This window comes from Marmota monax, unplaced genomic scaffold, assembly GCF_021218885.2.
Source record: "Marmota monax isolate L192 unplaced genomic scaffold, Marmota_monax_Labrador192_F-V1.1 WCK01_AAM20220418_F8-fsc00071, whole genome shotgun sequence".
NCBI classification, from domain to species: Eukaryota; Metazoa; Chordata; class Mammalia; order Rodentia; family Sciuridae; genus Marmota; species Marmota monax.
In genome coordinates, this window is record NW_026695217.1 from 298,546 (window position 1) to 315,216 (window position 16,671).

Consider the following 16,671-nt stretch of genomic DNA (forward strand, 5'->3'; position numbering starts at 1 on the left):
GGGCCGGCTGTCTAAGGACTGAGACCTCTGAAACTATGAGTCCCTAAATAAACTTTTCCTTCTCCAATTGTTCTTGTCAGGTCTTTTGGTCACAGTAGTGAAAAAGCTGACAAAGAGAAAGACCACTAACCTCAAAATGGAGTCCCACTCTCTGTTCTTCATCTAAACTCTCAAAGACCCTCCTCCAAGTACCATCACATTGGGGCTAGGTTTCAAGTCTCAGGTGAGTTTGGGGAGTACCAGATTTCTGAATAATGAGGTGACCAAAGTTCATACCAGCTCCCGCTATGATTGTGATGCTTCTCCATCAACCCTTACCCATATTTCTTTAATCAGAATATTGAAAAGACTATGGACTGCATTCACGGATGGATTTTGTTCCGGTTCTTAAAACTGGGCTCCAGCTGCCCAAAGCCCCCATTCAGGGATGGCTCTGAAAGACAGCATGAGGTGAAATTTTGGGAGAGCATTATTCAAGCAATCAATTTGTCACCAACTTATTTGAAAGGAAAGATGGTCGGAGGTAAGGATGGGATGCTATGTTGAGGTGAATGGCTTAGCTGTTTAGAATTCCAGAAACATATGAAGGCAATCAGGTGATTGAAATTAATTCTTAATTGCTTAATTCCAATCAGACACTGCATCTTACATCAGTATTCCCAAGAAAACAGCCACTGCCTAGGGACACAGAATGTCTTGTCCAGTGGAGTTTCATCAACCTGTGTTCTTGGGCACTTCTGCACTTTCATAAAAATCTTATGAGTGGAGTAGCCATGGTGGCCCATATTGACACCAAGCATGGTTCCTATGGCATGGGCCTCTGTGATCCAGTCACTGCCACCATGAATGCCCTGGAGGATCTGCCAGCCTCATGTTGCGTGTTGATGTCGCACAGTTCTTTCTCACTGGGTGTGTTTTCTCTAGGACTGATGCACACTCTGATTATTGATTTGTACTTTCTTCTAGTCGTGACCTGAACAGTACCTTCGTGTCTGGCTTATAGATTGTTTTTTGTCTTGTCATTCTGTATTTTGGATAAAGAAATTCACTGTGTTAATTTCCTGTTACTACTGTAATAAATTACTGCAAAAGAGTTAGCTTCAAGCAACACAAATTTATCTCAGAGTTTGGAAGATCAGAAGTCTGAAGTAGATCTCACTGGGCTGAATTTGAGGTGCTTAGAAGTCTGTGTTCTCTAGAGGAGAGTCATTTGCCTTGTCTTTTCCTTGAGGCTATCTGCAGTCATTCCTCATTCTCAAATTATATGTTTATAATTTCAAAGTTAATTCTCTTTTGTTTGTATTTTTCCTGGAGCCATTATTGCCATTTTATATATTTATGGTAATACTATTGACACATATGAGTTTATTTATAATTAGATTAATAAATAAACCAATTCTATGTCCCAGGCTCTGAACTTGTCACTAATTATATTAGAATCCTGAAAAGAAAAATAAAGTTCATTCAAATGGTCTTTGAAAGAGTTTAATAAGGGCACTGTTTAAAAGATGGTGGGGAGGTCCTGGGAAGCAAACAGAAAGAACAGGGTGAGTGACTACCCAGCTCTAGAGGTCAGGCAGTTGGGTTAAGGTAACTTGGGTCAATTAGTCCAGTCCTATGGAGGACCCATTTGTAAAGTTGGACTGCCAGCCTGCAGAGCTCTTGAGCACTGGAGAGAGTGAGCTCCAACCTCTCCCTCTTCTGTCTTCCACACTCTGGGGCTCCCCATGCTATACACCTAGCTGGAGGCCCTGGAGACCTCATGCAGATCAGCATCTCAGAACACAGAGGAGGGAGGGGAGGGCCATGCTTTGTATGGAAGCCTAAAAGAAACCTACCATACTGCTGATAAAGAGACTAACTGTGACAGTCCAGGGATAGGGTAGACGTGGCTGCTTCAATCTCAACAGTTCTTTATTTAAGGCATGTCTAAAAGTAGACACACAGGGGAAGTTTTATCATCTTCCTGGAGAATTAGGGAAGGCAGCACTTAAACTGAAACTGAAGAATTCTATGTGCAGTACTGCTCAAGTGTGAAAAATAACTAGCCACAAGAATAACATTGACAACTTAGTTTCCACAGATTAGCATTGTGAATTTTGAATTTACTGTCCTTTGGCATGGCGATGAGAAAAAAAAGTGTATTTATGTAAAAACAAAGTACCAGAAAAAGGAAAGTAGGAAGTTAAGATAAAATATCAGCACCAGTGCATGTAGGAAAGGCATTCAAGTAGACTAATGTACTAGTGGTCCTGGTTGATGAATTTGCTTGTAGTATATCAGTTAAGGTAAGCCTACTGAAATAATTTTTACATAAGCCAAAACTAACACAAATATTTAAAAGCCATGAAAATTAAGAAACTCTGAATAGGCTGATAAAATGAGCACACCAACAATAAATAGGACAAAGCAAAGCAAAATTGACTCTATCGAAAACATCCTACAGGTTTACATTTTAGCAACAATCAGAAGAAATAATTTAAATGTTGTAAAATAAAACCTAGAGGGATTTAATAAAAATACAAATGATCTAAATGGGTTAATACTTGTTTGTAATTTATACTAAAAATATGGTCTAAGTTTTGTAAGAAAGCTCGGTAACATGCCAATGACTGGCTATCCATGAGCTCTGCTGAAGCAAACACATCTTCATGGTGCTAGCTCACTGTGCGGGCCTCTGCAGAGAAGTTGGCCATTCCTCTGGGCTGATGCCTTTCCTCTCCTGTTAGACTTCAATTCCCTTGAAAGCAGGTTGCTAGAGTGTTCCTCTGACACAGTGATGATGGTGAATGCTCCATAAACCTGTATCAAGCCACATGGATGTTTATTGAGTATGTACTGAGAGATCAGGCTTCATATAATATGGGCTTCTGTTGAGAAGTTAGGTGTTATCATCAAGAATCAAGAAATTCTTCCAGGTCCCACCATGGCTCTGGCAGTGGCTCAGAGGATTATGCCATCAGCCATCATGGGAACCACTTTTATGGTGATGTACTAGAAGCACCACATCCATGGCAGGATCTGATTCTATTTTCAGCGCATTGATGGATAAATAGGAAGAGAGATGATGAAAAGAAGCAGAAACCAGCTTGAGAGGCAACTGAAATCCATTGTATAGGCAACTGTCCATGGAAATATGGATGGGTCTAATAGAGTTTGAGTACGGGTGTAAGAATGAATGGGTTCCTTCTGTTCTTTGTGCCATGGAGGAAAGTAAAGGTAAACTATTTAGCAGCTACAAGGGTGAAAATACATAAAAATCCAAGGAGAATAAAGGTGAATAAAAAAGCTATAAAGATACAACATTAAATATTTATTATGATTTTTCTAGCTAGGAGGTAGAAAACTCATTCCAGCTAATCTATCTTCCTATTGGGTCACTGCAGCAGCCTCAAAAAGAGGGTGTAACAAAAGAGGTATAGTTATGCACAGAGATGGTCCAGATTCCTTTTTATTAATTTAGCATGCTGTATTTTTATGGCACTTTATAGTTAACAAAGTGCTTTTTCCAATGCTGCATCTAATTCTCATGATAATCCTGTGAGAAGGATGTTATATCTATTTTACAAATGAGGAAATGGAGGCTCAGGAGGGATAAATGATTCATACGCCAGAATTCATTCATCTACTAAATGGCAGAACAGGATTTCAAGCCCAGGCCCTCTGACTACAAGTTTAGTATTCAGCTCACTACCTTAGAATTTGGTTCTGATGAGTATCTATGGATTGGTAAGAGATTGCTATAAAAATAATTAGTGGTTTTGTTGATATTTCTTACAGAGATGCAGTACAGAAAAATGTTTTTTTCTTGTACCTCCATAATGTAAAATAAACTTTTTCCTTTCTTTCTTTCTTTTTTTAAGAAAATAGATCAGAACCCAAGATTGTTTTTTGAGAATCTGTGTAGAATTGGAATACCTAGGAGGGCAGCATAGCATACTAGTTGAAAACATGGACATTGTTGGACCTTACCTTGTCTTCTAGAGGTACATCTGGTACCTAAATTTTTCAATTATTGATCTAAGGGACTGAAGAGGAACTTTTTTAACTTACTGGGTAAATAGTATTTCTGTAGACCTTTCTTCCTTCTGCAGGCAGGTCTGTGCAGGGGGTGGAGTTGGTAATAAGAAGCCCATTTGGAAGTGGATCTAAACCATGTTCAGTAGCAATACAACAAATGCTTTCTTTTCCATGTCTATGTCTCCCATTTTTTGCAGAATTTAGAATGCATAAGCATGTGATTACCAGTTTTAGAGAAATCTCAGTGGAAGGGAACATGTTTACAAAGTAAACAGAAGTATATGAATCATTATTTATCAGTTAATAATAGCTACCAGTTATTGACCAATAACTATTATTATAAACTTTAGGTTCGTATGGTATTTCTCTTTTTATTTATTTATTTATTTGAGGAAACTCCATAATGTTTTCCATGGCCGCTGTACTAATTTACATTCCCACCAGTGGTGTATAAAGGTCTCTTTTCCTCTACATCTTCACCAAGCTTTGTCATTATTATTGTTATTTGATAATAGTCATTCTAACTGGGGTAAGTTTTGTAGTTTTGATTTGTATTTTCCTGATGACTAATGATATTGAGTATATTTTCATGTATTTATTGACAATTTGTATTTCTTCCTTGAGAAGTGTATGTTACATGATGGAGTATTATTCAGTTAAAAATAAGAATGAAATCCTGTCATTTGCAGCAAAATGAATGGAACTGGAGGCCATTAGGTTAAGTGAAATAAGACTGAGAAAGACAAGTACCTCGTGTTCTCTCTCATTTGTAGAAACTAAAAGAAGATTATCTGAAGCTAGAATGATGTTTACCAGGCATTGGGAAGTGTGTGTAGGAAGAGGAGGGCGGTAGAAGGGTGGATGGATGTGGCAGGGGACACTGTTTGCATGCATGGAAATTTCACACTGAACCCATTAATATGAAGAATTAGCATATGTTAATAAAAAATAGAACAAAAAAATTCTTAGGTATAGTATCTTTTCCTCAAATCTGCAAAATTAAATGACTACTATTCTTATTTTACAGATGAGGAAATCTTTAAGAGACTTTAATTTCTCCAGTGGCTATAAAGTTGCAGATACAGAATCCAATGTCAGAACCGCTTGACTCCATACTTAGGATTTGCCCTACAGTGTTATCCTACATCTTCTCCCACTTTACTCTCTCCCCACTTTTCTTTCTCAAGAAATCTCATAAGCAAAATTTTAGATATGGCTATTCAAAACCACACTAGAGATGTATTTCTCTTCTCCATAGCAGTAAACACAATGTTTAACATAAAATTAGTCATCTTTGTTTGCATCGTCCAGATTAAATAGTCATATGAACACTGAAACAGCACTTTTGTGATTAGGCTGATTGGTATTTATGATCCTTAATGAGACATAATACAGTCATTTGTGCAAATTATGAGCATATCCTCAACCCAAGTTGTCATGTAGCCAAGTAGAAATTATATGGGATGGAGACAGACAGTATTGCAGCAGTATTACGTCCTATAGTAGCAGGATTTGATAGCTGCTAGAAGACTCATGGGTTCATTCATAACTGCCATTTGTTTGTATTTGAAATCCATCTAAAAATCCTTTGCAAATTTTTTATTCTACTTTGTGTCTTGAGTTAATCATAGATTCATAAGGATATGTAAGGAATAATGCAAAGACCCATGACTCCTTTACTCAGATTCCCTCAGTGATAATATTGTGAGCAGTTGTCTGATAACATCACAGCCTGTGTATCCACCAGTCTTGTTCAGATTTCCCCAGTTTCACTCACTGATGGGGGTGTGCCTGCCTTTAATTGTTGGAAATATGATCACAGGGATAAGTTTGTGCACCAATGACCACAGTGAGGATACTGGACGTCCCACTAGCACAGGGATCCTTCAGGTGGCCATTTATAACCATCCCACTTCCTCAGCATATATGGCCTATCTAAGCACTTTCTCTTGTCTTCTACCTCAGAAACTACTAATGTGCTAAATTTTTTTTGTCAATTCAAGAATGTTCTATAAATGGAAGCAGAGAATATGTAGCCTCTTGGAACTGACCATTTTTCACATAGCATAACTGTCTAGAGATTTTGCTAAGTTGTGGTCTGCATGAAGAGTTCATTTGTTTTTATTGCTGAATATATGATATGCATGGAATATTTGTTTAACCGTTTGCCCATCAAATGACATTTGAGTGGTTTCTAGATTTTGCCCTTATGAATAAAAGAGATAATAAACACATTTTTTTGATAAAATGATTGTAGTTTTCTGGGATAAATTCTCAATAATTCCTGGGCCATATGTTAATTACATGTATAGTTTCATAACAAATTGCTGAACTCCTTTCTGAAGTAGCCGTACCATTTTATAATCCTACCACCATGCCTGAGTGACACGTTTCCCCTCCCTCTCGCCAGCATTTGGTATTGTTGCTGCTCTTTAGGGCCTTTCTGATAAATGTGTAAGGTAGTGATATCTTTTTGATTTTGCTATGCATTTTTGTAATGGCAAATGAAGTTGAACATGTTTCCCTATGATCATGTATCATCTGTCTATCCTCTTTGGTAAAATACCTGCCTATGTCTTTGGCATATTTTTAATTTGATTATTTTTTTCTTACTTTTGAGGTTGGAGACTTCATAGATTCCAGATACTTGTTTTTCTTTTAATGTGATCTAAAAATAATTTCTCCTACTCCGTGTTTGTGTCTTCATCCTAACATGGTAATATTGACTTTGTAAAGTGAGTTAAGAGTGTCTTCCTCTGTGTTTTCTGGAAGAAACTGTGTAAGATTACTGTGAATTCTTATTTAAATGTTTGGTAAAATTCTTCAGTGAAGCCATGTGGCCCTGAGATATACTAGGAGTATTATAGTTATAAATGAAATTTCTCCAATGATTACAGGATTAGGTTTTCTACTTTACCTTGGCCTGAGTTTTAGTAGTCTGTAGCTTTCAGGAACTGATTTTCCTGAATTGTCCAATGAAGTTTTTGTGATATTCCCTATTGTTTTTGTGATCCTCCCTATAATCCTTTGAATGGCTGGCTACAGGATCTTTGATATCCCAGGCTTCATGTCTCATCTGGATCTGTGTTTTCTCTACTACGATTAGTTTCTGCCTGGCTCTAGTTTAACTTATGTCTTCAAAGAACAAGATTCCTATTTTCTTAATTTTCTCTATTAGTTTCCTGTTTTCAATGTCAGTGATTTCTGCTCTAGTTTTTATCATCCTCTCATTTTATCATAGCATTTAAAAATTATCTGCTTGCTTTGGGGTTTTCTCACCTTTTCTTTTTTTTTTTCTCTTCAATTTTAAATTTTCAGATTTGAATTTGGCTACAGACACCTTTAGCTTTACATTTGAGTTAAAACAAATCCAGTATGTTAAGTTCAGCCATGTTTCCATTAAGTAAATCTAGCAATTGAGTATTTGTTAAGCAACAATGAGTTATTTAGCATTGTTTCCGATTCGATGTGTTTTGGCCAATTGGATCCAAAGTTATAGAATGGACAGGTCTTGTAGTAGCCCTAATAACTTTTAAATTAATTATTCAAATATCATTTTAAGGCATAAAATTGAATTTTATGATCTTATGGTCATTCTTCAACAGGTTAATTAAATTTAATATTATATACTAAAAGTAATGTGATATTAGACGATGTGTGGATTATATCACTTACAGGTCACTGACTTCCTGCAATATAAAACTAAACTGAATGGGAAAACAATGGAAAGATAGGACTCAAACATCCTGGGCCTTCTGGATTTTTCTTTCTTTTTTTTTTTTTGGATTTTAAAATGGGGAATTTTTTTTTATTGGTTGTTCAAAACATTACAAAGCTCATGACATATCATCTTTCATACATTTGATTCACGTGGGTTATGAACTCCCATTTTTACCCCAAATACAAATTGCAGAATCACATCGGTTACACATCCACGTTTTTACATAATGCCATATTCCTTCTGGATTTTTCTAGGTCCTTAAATTATTTTGGTGGAATCCATCTGTGAATTAAATGCATGTATTAATTTGGGAATAAATAATTACTCATCTCTTGGTAACATGGTGGTGTCCCCTGTTTTCCCCCTTCATGGAGTTTTAAATTTAAATAGGCATAGCAACGAGTAACATATTTCAAAGCACACAGGACTCTTTTTTCCCTTTTTTATATTTTTATTAGAGTATTATAGTTATATCTAGTAGTTGGGTTCATCTTGACAGATTTGTAAATGCATGAAATTTGATTCTAGGTCATATCCCCCACACTTGCCCCCTCTTTTTCTCCCTTGCCCCCATCCCTTCCTCTATATCTTCCTTTGCTCATCTACTTTTTTTTTGGTTGATTCTACTTAAGATTTTTTTTTTCAATGAGGCATTTTATGATTTATCTATTTAAAATTTTTTTTTTAATTTTTTATTGTTGGTTATTCAAAACATTACATAGTTCTTGATATATCATATTTCACCCTTTGATTCAAGTGGGTTATGAGCTCCCATTTTTACCCCATATACAGATTTAAAAATATGGAACGCTTCACGAATTTGCATGTCATCCTTGCGCAGGGGCCATGCTAATCTTCTCTGTATCGTTCCAATTTTAGTGTATGTGCTGCCGAAGCGAGCACGTATTTAAAAATTTTTAATGATTTATCAAAATTCCTGACTCCACTCAACATTTGATGAAAAATGATATTTTAATGGTTGTGAGCAGTTGGAATGTTTTGTAGTGACATTTGGTAATGGGTAGATCTGATCAGTTATAAGTTAATTCCTCCAATTCAGAAATAACTTGTATTTAAAAAGCATATGAGGCCATCCCTGTAATTCCAGCAGCTTGGGAAGCCGAGGCAGGAGGATTACAAGTTCAAAGTCAACCTCAGCAACTTAGCATGGCCCTAAGCAACTTAATGAGACCCTGTCTCAAAATAAAAAATAAAATACCAAAGGGCTTGAAATGTGGCTCAGTGGTTAAATGCCCTTGGGTTCAATCCCAGGTAGTAAAAAAAAAAAAAAGTTGCAAAGTGGGTAAGGGGATATATAAATATTTACTTTTGTTTATTATTAAATATTGCCATTATAACAACTACCAAATCTTGAGTAATTTTTTTTTTCTCTCCTCCTAGATGCTGTTTGGCAAATTTACGAGGAGCTTAATGAGTGGACTTTGCCAAACTTGCAGTTTTGTAAGTGCATTGGAAGCAAATTATATCTACTGCTGCTGCAGAGTGAGACCCTCAGTGCCTCCCTATGGCTGGAACTGCCTGCTTAATGGGCTGTGCCATCTCACCATTTGCCGTGCACAAAAATGCAAATATATACATATGTTTATATGTACACCAGTTTTAAAGCCTAAGTGTAGTGCTACTCAGATGAAAGCACAACTACATGCTTTCAAAAGAGAAAAAGTAAAAGTTAACTCTATAATTTAAAATTAAAGAGAAAAAAAATTAAAAGAAAATAATGAAGAACATATACATATTTATGAATGCTAAAATGTTGGGAGAAGTCCCATCATTTTAGTGCAGAAGATGAAAGAAAACAAGGGAAAGGTTTGTTCTTCATTAAAAAATAATTCTATCATAATTGCCTGTTCAGTCAAATCATCTGCAAAAACAGACACACACAATTGATTCTGGAGAATGATGATTTAGTGAAGGCAAGAAAGAAGCTTTTGATTTCATGGTTGGGCTGAGAGACAAGGAACATTGTTTTCTAACCGATATGAAATGTTTTTATGCATAAGGAAACAGAACATCATTAGAAGAGTAATGGCAAGTTTACCAGAATGGCTTATGGGAGGCACCTCAAGACATAATTGGCAAGTGATGAAATTCACTTTAATTCAACACTGGTTACCTCTTAAGTCTGAGATCCTACTAGACAATGAGGGACATGTAAAAACAGATGGAGTCCATCTACCAAATAAGGTTATGCTTGAAGAAATTAAGCAAGTATCAAATAAACACCTCCAATCTGAAAATCATCTGATTTCTACATTGTTGCCAATTCTCTGGTGCACAGAGCCAGGGGGAATGGTGTGGTCTGAACGTTTGTGTTCTCCTTACATTCATCTATTGAAACAGTTAATGTCCAAAATGATGGTATTAGGAGGGGACTTCAGGAACAAGATTAGATCATAAAGGTGGCACCTTCATGAATGGGGTTGGTGCCCTTAGACACCCAGAGAGCTCACACTCCTTCACCACGGGAGGATATACCTAGAAGGCACCATCTATGAACCAGAAACCAGGTTCTCACCAGACACCACACCTGCTGATAACTAGATCTTCCAGACTGTGAGAAGTACATTTTCTGTAATTTATGAGACACCAGTATTTTGTTACAGCAGCCTGAAGAGAAGATGGCAGCCGTCTCCCTCTTTCCTCACCATCAAGTGGGTCCTGCTGGTGGTGATCTCAGGGCAGGAGGCTCTGCTGCCCAGTGCTTTCCATACTTGGCTCCAATGCATGAATCTGTTTTCACCTCACGGCTTTCCTCCTCCTGTTATCTCAGGATGCCCACAGACGCCTGCAGAAGCCAGAGATGTTGTGCAGACAGAGATGGTGCTGTGTGTTCCCGATTCCATTTCACTGTTCTTCCTCTTTACCTGCCACTACCTATGGTCACAGGACAATGCTTTGTAGCTACCAGGTGTGATTAGTATTTGTTAATACCAAGCTCTAATTTTATGGATGAGAAATGCTTGATTTTACAATAATTACATGGGTACAAATAAAATCATGAAGCTGCTCAGGAATCAATGATAGATCAATAAAAAAAGATCTTAAAAAAGGAATTGATAGAAATAACTCAGGGATAGCTGCTTATCAATTATATATATATTTCTCTGTGTGGGTATATATAATCATCATATATACCATATATGTGATATCACATATGTTGTGTGTGTGAATGTGTGTGTGAGTGTGTGTGTATGTGTGTGTGTGTGTGTGTGTGTGGTGTACTTTCCCCCCAGGAAGTCTGAGCATTCGGATACCTTAAATTCATATTTGTGGTTTACAGGCAGCAAAGGCCCAGCTGACAGGAAATCCCAATTTGATCCTTTGCATTTTACAAAATATTTTAAAGTCCTAAAAAATTCAAACAAATAAAAACATTGCATATTAGAATAAGAATTTTCAGAAATTCTAAACTTAGTGTCATAAGACTTTAATCAGGTTTAGTTTATGAGCAGCTTCCTGGAGTCTCCCTTAGATACCTGGTGCCAATGATATTTCCTTGACACCAGTGCCACATGCCCAAGGGAACTTCGTGTGATCAAATGAAATGGATCAACCACAATTGCTCCACAGAGTCCCAAAGTTCCATGGAAACCAAGGCCCTGAGTTTAAATTGCAGCAAATCTACAAGGCAATACAATGATAAAGTAATGCAGCAATTCTTCTTGACCTTTTCATTTCAATTTATTGCATACTTGTCAGCTGATAAACAATTTTTTAAAATCTAAAACTTATTGTAGCATATTCAGGTACTTTTAAAAAATTAAAGTATAATTTACAGCATTAAAACACAAAAAGTTTAAGTATACAGTTTATAAATTTTCACCAAGTAAATTCACTTGTGAACCTATAATCCCCATAAAAGATACAGCCTTGCTGGGGCTTTGCCTCTACTTGTTTGCCCATTCCTCAAAGGACATCATTCTCCTGACTTCTGCAATTATCAGTAGCATGTGACTTTTATATTAAGTGGAATCATAAGATGTGCACATTGGATTTGTGAGGTTCACTGATGTAGCTTGTGAGAGATTGATTTGCCTACGAAAGCAATTTTATTCTGAAAGTTAGAAGATAATATGTATTTATATAACTTGTTTTTGGTCATGAGCAGCATATTTGTAAACACTGAATGGAGAAACACAAAATAAAACACCTCTCCCTTCCCACTGTGATTACACCACATTCCAGAAAGAGGATTTCCTTCTCAAGAATCACCTCCAGCTCAGCATGGTGTTATTTCTGGTCTGTACATGAAGAAGGGTCCAATGTGAAAAGAGGTTTCTGTTTTTCTGTAAATTTTTGAGAAAATTGCCTTGAAAGTTTTTATTATACTGGGCTCTCCTCTTCAACAGGGATAAGAAATAAATTGGTCTTGATATTTCACTCTGACCAAATCATGGTGTTTATTTCCCTATGAGTGTTTTTAGGAGATTATATTTCAAGTTGATATTTACTCAATTTACTCTTAGTGGTTCCCATTGGGTAAGTTTGTTCATAACTAAATGAAACATACTAATTTCCTGAAAAATACCCCCACCCAATATGAAATTTAACCCCTTGATTATTGTTTAGGTTTTCTCTCATCCTGTTCAGCTTTATAAACAAAAATATTTCAATGCTTAAGCTTCCCCCAGCCTGATAAAGGCTGCATTTAAGAAGAGGCCCTATTGGTCTAATGTACTAAAGTTGGTCATATCTCTGATAGATGGAGTTTACTCTCAGATATCTAGATATTTACTAACTCAAGTTTTCCATTTTCTCTTTTTGGTGAGATTTATATATTTGGAATGATTGATGAATTTGGTGTTTATTACCAGCTGGGCTCCACTTAGTATAATCCTTTTATACCTGGAAAAGATTAATCTTGGCATAGAGATTATCTGTTGTGGTTTTGAAGCATAAGAGAAAGAGAAAGAGAAATAAGTTTTAGGTTGGTCCAAAATATTTGAGGAAGTTTCAGAGTATTTCACAGATGGGAGTAGAAAAACAATTTGTCAATGTCATACCTTTTTATTGTTTTTATTCCCCAACACAAATCTTCAATTAGTTTGTGTTGATTACCTACATATATTAATTTCATACTATGGCATACTATTAGAGTTTTTCATAATTTCAAGAACATCTGTAAATCTTTTCTGAAATATTGGCTCAAGATTTCCTAAGGAATTAATTTTACTTCTTAAGTGGATTTTTTTTTTCCATGCCAAAACCATCTGAAAAAGGAACATTCACTCAACAGTAATGTATGTGTGTTTGCATGTTAGACTTTCCAAGAAGTGAGGAAATAATTGCATGTTAAGACAAAATACTGTGTCTTATCCTGGAATCTTCTTCGTAAGTTGTGCTAAAATATATGTAGTCTTTTTTAAGTCTTTATTGATTTACATGGAATTGTATGGAACAGTGCTATGCTGCATCACATTAATAGCCCATGGAGGGAAGAATTACAATTCTTAAGAGTGTCATCAGTAGTAACCTGGCATGTTTTGTTGAACGCAGTAGCTATTCCAGGGTACTGTTAATTGAACATACTTCTTATTGCCCCAAAATGGATCTATCACTGGGGAAAGTTAAAATTTCCTGGTATCTATATCCTCACCCTATCATATTTCTGGTTTAATAATAGGCGCTTCATATGTTACTAAATGTTATATTAAACTAAGCAAATATCACATTCTTTTTTTTTCCTGAAATCATTTTCTTTGAACATCAATTTCATAATTTGAATCTTTTACAAGGTAGTGACATTTTTCTTCCCTCCCTCTATCTCTTTTTGGGTTACTAGAATCAGGGAAATGAAGTGAGAAATGGAATTTATTTCAGGTTTGTGATTTTATTAAAATGAAAACTTTCAAATAGTTCCTCAAAAATCTTTCAGTGTGCTTTTTCCTCCATGCAATTCATTGGATTGTGGCCTGGCTTTCTTGACCACACTGCCTTTAGGTCATGCAAGCAGTGCTGAGCAGTTAACATGCTGAAGTCCCACTCACTGGGTAAATTGGGGTGAGATGGAAAAGAGCAATTGCGACAGCTGCATTCTTAGGGAAGATGTGATTATATCCTTAATCAGACTGTTTGCTTATATATTTTATTAAGCAAATGCCTGCAACACTTTATCTATTCAGCATAGGCCTGGACTCTCTAAAAAATATGAATGCATTCAGTTTTCATAATAATCCTGTGCAGTAAGTGCCTTTATAATCACTACTTGGCCTAAGACAAACTGGAACACAGAATGGTTAAGAATCCACCCATGGTCATACAGTTACCACATGGTGGAGGAGGAATAGAACTAGTTTCAGAGTCTATGAGTTTAACCACTGTGATGTAGTCCCTGAAAAAATAACCATCTTAACTCTGTCAATGGACTTGATAGTAGATAATACCTACATCCCTGACTTCTACCAAAAATAAATAAATAATTGAGAGTTATAGGGAAAAATGTTACATACTTTGCAGAACATATTTACGAGGTAAGGAAAGAAGCTTTGTAAATGATAAAACTTTTTATGATTTGTGAGTGGAAAGGGTTTTTGAAGATGTTCTCCATCTTTTGAAATGCTTTCAATGCTTTTCGGCAGGAACTGAAAATAAGAAAAATGAAACTGATGAAATTATGTTGATTGAATTAATGCTGTTTCCAATAGTAGAGAAGAGCCATAACTAACATGGTCCCGGAGAAGTGGGAGAGATGTGAGTAGACCAGAATTCATTATTTGATAGACTTCATCTGTACCTGCTATTCTTTTTCTTTTAAAACTGCTACCAGTTCTATTCCTTTGTGATGGAATCAATAGGGAAATATATTGAAATGGTGACATATATCATTTCACATATATCATTTCAAAAGAGTCTACTGAAATTATACCTACTAAAAAAATCATAATTCTCACCTTGCCTTGAAGTTTGGAGGAACTTTGCCCAAATATAAGTGGCTCACTGACAAGTGTGCATAGAGTATTTTAGAGAATTAAATGTACTGTCTGAAATCATGGAAATAATAAAAAGTAACCCTTATTCAATTTTCTGAGTTAAAGATTGGTGTCGGGATGAAAATCAGTTTTCCAGTTGGTCATATACAAGATAAGCATTAAAAGAGGCCAGGAAGGCAGAACACCTTCCCACTGTCAAGTTCTTTTCTTCTTTAGGACTTTTTCTTGTTATAAGCCACTCAATGTTTTTAAGCTGCTACATGTTTATATGAAAATTTCAAGTTTTTTTATTAAAATGATTTGTAGTTTAAATGCATCCCCATATCTTTTGTAATTTTGGCCAAGATACAAAATCAGATACTTGATTTATTTTCTTATGTTTAAGTAATTTGTTTCCTAACATTAAAGAACATTCCAGATGTTTCACAGGTCCATATTTTTGGAATTTCTATCTGCCAGGAATGGGAAGAATTTTCCACAGACACACAGTCATGTGCAAAAGGCAGGCTTGCAGGGAAAAACAAAACAAAACAAAACAGAGATCATAATCACAGAACGTGGTTCAGATTTGAAATGGGCAGTATGACAGCTGGAGGACTCTCCAATTATTCACTTTCTGTCACGGTTTATTCTACAGGGTCGGCTTTAAAAAGTATCCCATAGTACACACTGCATTTGCCCCAGGGCCATTGTATAAATCAAAATGAATTGTGTACGTAAAGTTGCCTTTTAACCAAATGCCAAAAATGTGTATGCGCAGACTTTCATGTATGACACACGTGTACATGAGTGATTTCAACAATGATCTACAAAGGATGCAGAGAGGTCTACGAGAATGGGAGAAGTAATCAGGATGTGAATGATAGGAGCAGAAGTGGGAGCAGGGCATGATGTACGCAGCTGCCTGGGGCCAAGGCAGAAGTGTCCAGGAAGTGAAGTCCTCCTTATTTGTGTCGCAGAGCTTGGGTTATGTTCTTCAACTTGTAACTCAGGAAGGGTGTTAGGGTCTGTAAACAAGTCAGGATGGCGCCTGGCATTTTGCCAGAGGGAGTGGTTTGTGAAGTAACGCCAGCGAGCCATTAAGTGTGGAGATTCCTTATTGGTTGACTGCTGTATCTAGTTTATGTTAATTAAGATAAGCTGTGTATAAAATATATATACCCCTCCTGTCCTACAACAAACGGCTCCCACTCCTGCTGTATCAATGTACACAAGTTGCTCGTCACCCCCCGGTTATTTTGCCCAGCCAGCCAGGCTGCGGCAGAAGGGCACACCTTGTCCCTGGTGGCTCTAACCATGCAACACCGTGTCCTCAATAGACTAGACAAAGAGACCTAAGAACAAAAGACTGCTGTTTTGGGGGGCTCTGGGAAAAATGACCTAAGAAAGGAAATCCTGGCAAAGATGGAAGCTATATTCTCTGGATTTTTTTTTTATGTGTGTGTGTGTGTGTGTGTGTGTGTGCATGGGATCCCTCAAACTTTCGTGGCCATTATAACCCTGACTTAAAGACGCAAACAACTATGCAGGAAGAGAAGAGAGAAGCCCACTCCCTGTGATTACAGGCTCCCTGCCCCAACTCTCAGAGGAAATCCTCATTACCTGAGCTAGTTTGAGCTGGGTGCTCGTCACCTGCACTGCAGCGATACCTCTGGACTTAGTAGTGGTCTTTGTGGTTTTGGTCGAATGGTTTATGGAGTTGGTCAAGTCAAACCTACAAACTATTTAACCAACCACCGAAGAAATACAACTATGGGGAGACCTCTGTTGTCCTGTGGGCCCTACAAGAGCTCCCTGTGTGATGACAAGGACGTGGTGGTGATGGCGTCCTTATAGCAGATGTGGTGGGGAGGCACACACAACCCTCCTTACACAACTCTGCAAGGACCACTGGCATCTGCTCATCAGACACCAAAAACCCTACCTGCAAGTGCTGGGGACCAAGACAGTATTCTCCAGGCTTGATGCCATCCGGGGGAC

General features: G+C 36.9%; 1 non-coding gene across 1 annotated transcript; it reads right to left on the reverse strand.

Annotated features, from left to right (window-relative positions):
- Positions 1–8,537: 8,537 nt before the first annotated feature.
- On the reverse strand, positions 8,538–8,644 carry LOC124084792 (U6 spliceosomal RNA). The gene has a single exon (XR_006849246.1). It is a non-coding gene; the product is annotated as a U6 spliceosomal RNA (small nuclear RNA).
- Between the last annotated feature and the right edge of the window lie 8,027 nt (positions 8,645–16,671).